The sequence below is a fragment of the Herpailurus yagouaroundi genome, unplaced genomic scaffold (genome assembly GCF_014898765.1).
Source record: "Herpailurus yagouaroundi ecotype Mexico unplaced genomic scaffold, PumYag 162, whole genome shotgun sequence".
NCBI lineage: Eukaryota > Metazoa > Chordata > Mammalia > Carnivora > Felidae > Herpailurus > Herpailurus yagouaroundi.
In genome coordinates, this window is record NW_024412403.1 from 6,873,316 (window position 1) to 6,880,801 (window position 7,486).

Here is a 7,486-nt window from a genome sequence, read left to right on the forward strand (position 1 = left end):
GGACAGAGCAATTCTACTTAAGACGGCATTTGCCATCAGAATTATTACAAACAATAGGATTCTTTCACATGCAAGTGGCAGAAACTCATCTCAAAGTGCTTAAGCCTCAGAGGGGACTCAGCTTAGGTCCTTTATGAGACTAAGACGGAGGCTTCAGGAACAGCTGGATCAAGGGTGCAGATACCAGGATTTTGTTTCTTGCTGTCTTTCAGCTTTACTGCTTCCTCTACAAGGGAAGATACCTTAGCTCTCACAGCATCTCCAAAAGGGACGCAATGGCTGTTGGCACCCCCAGATTATAGGATTCTTGGTGCTTGTGATTGATTTCAGCAGGAGAGAAGTCCCCTGTTTCTTAGTGTCTATATTTGTCTGTGGAAGGGGGCTGGGCCTGGGCCGGCTGGGGTCTCATGCCCACCGCTATACTGAGGGGTTGAAGGTCATTCCCATGTTGAGGAGGGCAGTTCCCAGAAGGCAAGAGAAGGGGGCCAGAGATGCTGAGTGAACCAACTGGGTTCACTGCTGGGTGTTTGGAGACCAGCCTCCCACAGGGGACGAGTTACAGGGGCACCTGCTGAGAGGTCGGAGACAGGGACCAGCGGAGACGGAGGAGGAATATTGAAAGAAAGAAAAAAAAAAGAGCCTCTAAAAACCCCACACACCAACAACCTCAGAACTCTGACTCTGAAACTTGGAAATGTTACCTAAATTCTGACAAGAAAGGGCTTGTACATCTCTTTGTGTTCAGAATCGGCTGCTGGAGAGCCCAGAGCTTTCTCGAGGCTGTGCCCTACAGATTCATTTCGGATTTGACATTTAGAAGAATGTTCCACCCACGGCTCTTCTTTGTGAGACGAGAGTATCTGTGAACTTAATATTCAGGTGGATAAATAGATTGCTTGGAGAAAATGATCCCCTCTGAAATGCTGTCCCCTGGCACTTGTCTTTTGGTCTTGTTTTGTTTTGTTTTCTTTAGGAGAACTGTGAGGGAAAGAAAGCAAAATGCAGAAATCCTCTGTGATATCCTCACTGCCCACGATGTTCCCAGCTCAGATGAGGCGTGAGTTCTCTCCGTCCCCACCCTGCTGCCTCTGGGTGGCTGTTCACCCGGAGCCCAGAGAAGTGAGTCCTCACGGTGCACGGGTGAAGTTGGGGGGGGGGGGGGGAAAGCTGTGGTTTTGTTTTCGCCGGCTTTCAACTGAATTGTAGCATTTCCTTTGATTCTTGAGTGGAAGCAAGAACTCAGAGCAGCATTAGCAGGACTGGGGATTTTAGCACCAGCGGGATCACAGGTGTTTCACACCACGTGATTACTCTTGTGGAATCTGGAAGGAATGGTTCCTGATCATCTCTGCCCTGAAATTGCAATCATTATTAGACCTGCCACTGGATCTTACTACGAATGCACGAGAAAAGAGCACACACGTTGCTTTTCCACACTTACAATTCTACGCCCATTTTGATATTTGTGGGGCTTTTTTTTTTTTTTTTTTTTGTCATCCTTCCGAATTTTGTTTTACGCATTTCAGCATACGATTCTGGGAAGGGGTCCGTAAGCCTCGCTGGCCTGCTTGAAGGGAGCCACGGCGTCGCCGGCCACCAGCTCTGTGCTGTGAGTCTGACATGTGTTATTAGGGGAGCCCTCACACGCACGCTGTGAGGTGGGTATTAACAATCCCCCCCCCACCAACTTAACAGATGGAAAGACCGAGTCTCGAAGGATGGATACCTTCCCCAAGGAATGTATCGGAGCCACCAGCGGCAGAGTTGGAATTCGACTCCAGAACACCTGGCCCCCTCCTCCTGACCACCCCACCCGCTCCCTGCCTTCAGACACCCGGGAGGCCCCTCTCCTCCCAGAAGCTGCTCTCCCTGTATCACCGGTGAGCGGGGTTTGCCTGAAGTAATTGATTGAACGTTACCCAGAAGCGGAAGCCAACCAAAGAGAGACGGGTAAGTGTTCGGTTCACCATATTTAAAACTTTTCGTTTTAGATAGAGCGTGCGTGCGTGAGCCAGGGAGAGGGCCAGAGGGAGAGAGAGAGAGAGAATCTCAGGCAAGGCTCCACGCCCCTCATGGAGCCCGACGCGGGGCTGGATCTCACGACCCTGGAATCACGACCCGAGCCGAAATCAAGAGTTTGATGTTCAACAGACAGAGCCTCTCAGACGCCCCCAGCTCACCTGATTTTTCAGAGGCAAACACAGAGCGCTACCCTCCTTCTCGTTACTTAGCAAGCACGTTGCAAGTGCTCCCGGGTCAGGGAGAATGTTCGCGTGCGTCCAAGTGCACAGCGCCTGCCTCACGCTTCATCTGTGCAGGACTGGGTGAGACACTGGGCAGATACGCTGGGGCCGGAAGAGGAGGCGAGGAAGGAAAGGCGGGAGCAGGCTGGGAAAGGAGAGGGCAGAGACAGAAGCAGGAGGCAAATAGACAGACTGTTGTTCACGGGCAAGTCAGAGAAGGAAAGGGGCCCAGACCCGCTCTTCCAGAGACATGGGTTCAAATCCTGCTCCGGCCTCACCAGCTCTGTGAACCGTGTTCTTAGACGGAGACCTCACCCCTGCCTCAGAGATGAGTGCAGGGTTGTCAACTCTGTGTGTAGACACAGAGCGGGGCCTGGCCCTCGGGCGCCCGGTCCGTGGGGACACAGGTGATGAGGGCCTGATGTCACCTGGCATCCTGAGCCATTGCAGGCTTGGGCTTCGGGGACAGAACTTTGGTCAGCGGCTTATCTCAGTCCCGTGTGTTGCCCACCGAAAACCGCTCTCCGTTCTCCACCTGCTCTTTGCTCGGAAACCATCCCCGTCTGGCGGACCAGGCGCCCGCAACGGCTGCCACCAGCCAGGCACTGCGGCACCGGGGCCGGCACGATGGTCCCGAGAGCGCAGGACCACCCGGCCGTGAGCCAGCGCCTTTGCCCCTTAGCACCCGGAGAGGTGATGTGTTGTTCCAGCTCATTCCGCGGACACGCTCAGCACCCTCAGAGCGACCCCCAAATCGCGGAGGGAGAGTTTCTGCGCCGGTCTTCTGACCCTGGGCTTGAACAACAACTTGGTTTCTCATTTCACAGCCACACTGTCCTTTCCAGAAAACCCAGCCCTGTCCGTCCCTGGCTCTCACTTCCCGGCACCCTCACTTGCGCAGCTTAGAAACGGTAAGCAGCATGTTCCTCTTCCAAACATACTTTGGCGAAATATGCATGGCTCTGAAAACAAGGCCTGGCCACCTCCCGGGTGGAGCCCTGGGGAACTTGTCTCCTTGGTCTCCTATTCTTGATAACCTGACCCGGCCGCCTGCCCAGGTACAGATTCCCTGCCCTGGGCGTGTGGCCGGTTCTCTGAGCTCCATGCCTGCTGGGGACGAGGGGCGAAGAGCATGCTGGCACCACGAGCTCAGGAGGGAAGGCACACGGTCCCCCAGGCCAGTGGCCGCGGCAGGATGTCTTTCCCGGGTGACTCACCCAGACTCACATGGGTCCCACGTCCCTGGGCGCCAGCTGGGCCCAGATGGCCAAGAGGGGAGGCAGGGTCTTTCCACAGCTTTGCTCAGGATTGATGCTCAAGCCCCAGCTGAGGGACAGGGCGTCCTCGTCAGAAGGCTTGGCAGAGGCTCTCTTTACGAAGGGACTTAACCCACGATTGCGGAATGGATGTGGCCTGACATTAAGATGTTTTATGACTCTGATTAAGCAGGAGGGGGGAGCTGGAGAGAGGTGGTGATTAATCCTCCCACGGAGGAGCTGGCCCCCATCATCCCCACTAGACAGAGAGGCTGGACAGCAGGGGATGATTGCCGCTCCCCAAAGAGAAGAAGCCCAGTTTCCACCCGGGGTGTGGGGGGTGAGCCTCGGGCCTGCTGGGCGGGCGCTTTGCGTGTGTTCCCGGGTGGCCCGTGTATGGGCCCTCAGAGGGTCAGACACCTTGTGTAAGACAGAGGACGCCTGTGCCCTGGGACGGCGGTCCCTGAGGGGTCCTGGATGCCCCCTTTGAGACAGGTGCGAGGAGGAATCCCAGGAGGACAGAGCCCATGACGTTCCTCAGGGTCTCTGGTGTGGGCCCCACGGGAAGGCTCTTTGACAGCCAGGCCCCGAGCAAGTCCCTGTTTCTTGCAGGAAGAGTGTTTCCTTCCTGGCCTGGTTCCCCTCTCTGCTTGGCCCAGAAGGCTCAGGACTAAATTTGGGAGTCCGTGTTGTGAGTTCTTGAATTCCCATAACGTTCGCCCATCTTTTCATCTTAGCTCCGTGCTCTGATCGCTCAGGCATTCGTGTTTCTGGTGTTCGTCGTAGGGCACACACCTCTGGGTACGTCTCCATCCTCGTGGAATGAGGTCAAGGGTAATAATGGGCTTGTCTGTCTGTCTGTCCTTCCTGGCTGGGGATGCCTCTGGTGTGTCCACGCACGGGACTGTCCATGTCCTCAGAGGAAACCCTCTCACCGATCCCTCCAGAAGGAGACAAAGGGGTCAGGCACTGGACATGAAGTTGTAGAGACAACCCACGTGCCCACAGGGGCTGGTCAATGGGGTCTTTGTACACAAGACTCTCTTCGGTCTCTCAAAGGAATGAACTAGAGTTGCGACTCTCAACGTGAACAATTCTCCAGAACGGACGACTGAGCCAAAGATCAAGTTCCAGAAGAATATATATGAGATGATATTACTCAAAACCCTTTTTAAAAATTTGAAGTGCTTTTCAGCAGTGTTTGTTGGCTTATTTATTTTTTGTTTTTTCTTTTTTTTTTGTTCGATGGCACTCTGGTCACTGAAATGAGGATGTCTGGCTTCTCAGAGGTCAGGACCTGCCTTGAAGGACCCCAGTCCTTCCTACTTTTTCCAATGGTTCACCTTCATCTGTGGGAATGGAGCACTGGGTCCAGGGGCACAGACTGTGGTCTTTGCCAACACACCAAGTAAAGCCATGTGGGGACACAGGAAAGCCCCCTTTCGGGGTTCCATCAGGAGAGAGCCCTCATCCATGAACAGGGATGGGGCTTCGTCCGGGACCACTCAAGGGAGACTGGGAACTGTGGCCGGGCTCACCTTGGGCACAGAGTCTGAGAGGGGGCCCACTTCATGCTTGTCGCGAGGGCGATTCTCAGAAAACAAAACCAGAAAGGACCAAGGGTCGGTGAGGATGTGGAGAAATCGGAACACTTGTGCTTTGCTCGTGGGCGTGTAGATGCAGCCACCGTGGCAAACCGTAGGAAGCTTCCTCGAAGAATTAAAGATAGAATGACTGTAGGGTCCAGCAAGTCTGCGTATACACTCCAAGGAACTAAAGGCAGATGCTCAAAACAGATATTTGCACACCGATGTTCATGGCTGCATTATTCGCAACATCCAGAAGGTGGAAACCACCAGAATGCCCACCGATGGGCACGCGGATAAACTAAATGTGGTCTAGCCACACGATGGGATACTATTCAGGCTGAAAAAAAAAAAAGAACGTAATTCTGACACGCTACAGCAGGGACGAACCTTGGAAACATCGTGCTCAGCAAAACAGGCCAGTCCCAAAGGACAGACGCTGTCTGATTCTGCTCAGTGAGGTGTCTGGAGTAGTCAGGTTGTTAGACACAGAGAGGAGGCCAGAGGTCGCGGGGGGCTGGGTTGCAGTTTGCGAAGACGGAAACTTCTGGCGATGGATGGCGGGGATGGTTGCACCACAATGGGAATGTGCTTAACGCCGCTGAATTTTACACTTAAAAAGTAGGTAAAATGGAAAATCATATATGTATGTTTTGTAATCATAACAAATTTAAGCGATGCCAGAAAATCTCAGTAATCAAGGCAAATATATGCATTAAGAAGCGCGCGAAGGCATGGCTTTCCTTCCGTGATTTTGCTTCGTCCGTTTTTTTCATTTCGTTGTTCCATGTGTGATGGCCAGAGGATTCTTTCGGCTCTGTCATCTGGCCTGATAAACTCTGATGATTAAAGTTTCCCTGACACAGCTGTATTCCCTGGTTCACGGGAAACCGAACCAGAGAGGGACTTGGGCACAGTTTGGGGCGTTGGGGGTCTTCTTCCTCCAGGGAAGGGCCACCTCCAGGGAAGGGTCACCACCTGCCTCTTGGTCAGGGTCAACTCCTTCAGGCTGGGACCTTGTCTGTCCTGTTCAGAGCAGTACCCGAATCTGCCTGGTGCCTGGCACATAGAAGGTGCTTAATAAATCAGGGCTGAGTGAGCCAGGCAATGAAGGAATGAAAAATAAAAGTCTAACTAACATGTAACCCTTTATAAAGTACACACAACCTTTCTCGCAGATGTCCTTGAAACTTACACTCGGGGTAATTGTTGGATGAAAAGTTGGTGGTTGAAATGGGAAAGCATATAGGGTTGTGATGCTTTAAAAACCATACCTTAAGGGGCACTTGGGTGGGTTAAGCGTCTGACTCTTGATTTCAGCTCAGATCATGATCTCACAGTTCATGAGTTCCGGCCCCAGGTTGGGCTCTTCACCGACAGTGTGGTGCCTGCTTGGGATTCTTTCTCCTTTTCTCTCTGCCTCTCCACCTCTCTCTCTCTCTCTCTCTCTCTCTCTCTCAAAATAGTTTAAAAATCCTGTATCTTAAGTATTTATATTTGTAAATCTTCAGTGGAGGTGGACACAGTCAAATACATTTTCTTTAACCACAAAAGAGGTGAACATATAATTTGTCACCAAGTACTTAGACATAAGATGTATTTGCATTTGATGTGTCCCTTAAATGCACAGACCATTGAGCTGTCAGACGTCTGCTCATGGGATAGATGAGCTCATGTGCACGGTCTGAAGGGGTCTACTTATCTTCTTCCTTGCAGAGCTGTTTCTGTGCCTGGTGGGAGTGGTGCCCCCATGGCTGGCTTCCCCGAGAGGCACCTCAAGTTCATTGTGCTCCTCTGATCTGGCCCCTGTAGGATAGGAGCCCCGGACAAGGTAAGGGGAACAGTGTGTGTGTGCACAGAGTATGCATCCGTTCTGCCTCCTCCTCCTGCCCTCCCAGCTTTGAGCTTCCGGGCTGCGGAAAGCTAACTACACGACTTGCCTGGCTCACCCAGTCGAGGCTGTTTGGTGCCCTGTGTTTTCGCCTGTGTCCTGTCTTCTGCCAGAAATGCCCCTCCCCCTTCACTTTTCCCCTCTCCTACCCCACACTCACCTAAAGGTCCTTGGCCCTCCATGTCTGGTCCCGGTATCAAGAGCACATGGGGGGAGCGCAGGGTCTCAGCTCCCCCCACCACCTGATGAGTCACAGCCTTCTGTGACAAGGTCTTCAAGTGATTCAGACGCCCCTTGAAGCGCGGAAGCACCATCAGTGACTCCTGCTCATCCGTCAGTGTTCGGCTCAGAGGCCACCTCCTCCAGAGAGCTCTCCCGGCCTGCTCCCCGCCCCCAGCCTGCAGCAGGGGCAGTTGGAGAGCCGGGGTGGCCCGGCAACGGGCGCGCAGGCCACCTTCTCCAGCACTTCGCGTCCCCGAGCGTCTGTCTTCTGTGCCCGTGACTCTGCGG

General features: G+C 53.4%; 1 long non-coding RNA gene across 2 annotated transcripts; it reads left to right on the forward strand.

The window, feature by feature from the left end:
• The first annotated feature begins 350 nt into the window (after positions 1–350).
• Positions 351–3,797, forward strand: LOC121036539 (uncharacterized). 2 transcript variants are annotated; one of them, XR_005793374.1, is made up of 3 exons: positions 351–1,057; positions 1,696–1,950; positions 3,071–3,797. It is a non-coding gene; the product is annotated as an uncharacterized LOC121036539 (long non-coding RNA). The 2 variants fall into 2 exon arrangements; XR_005793375.1 differs by lacking the exon at positions 351–1,057 and adding an exon at positions 1,513–1,609.
• Positions 3,798–7,486: the final 3,689 nt, after the last annotated feature.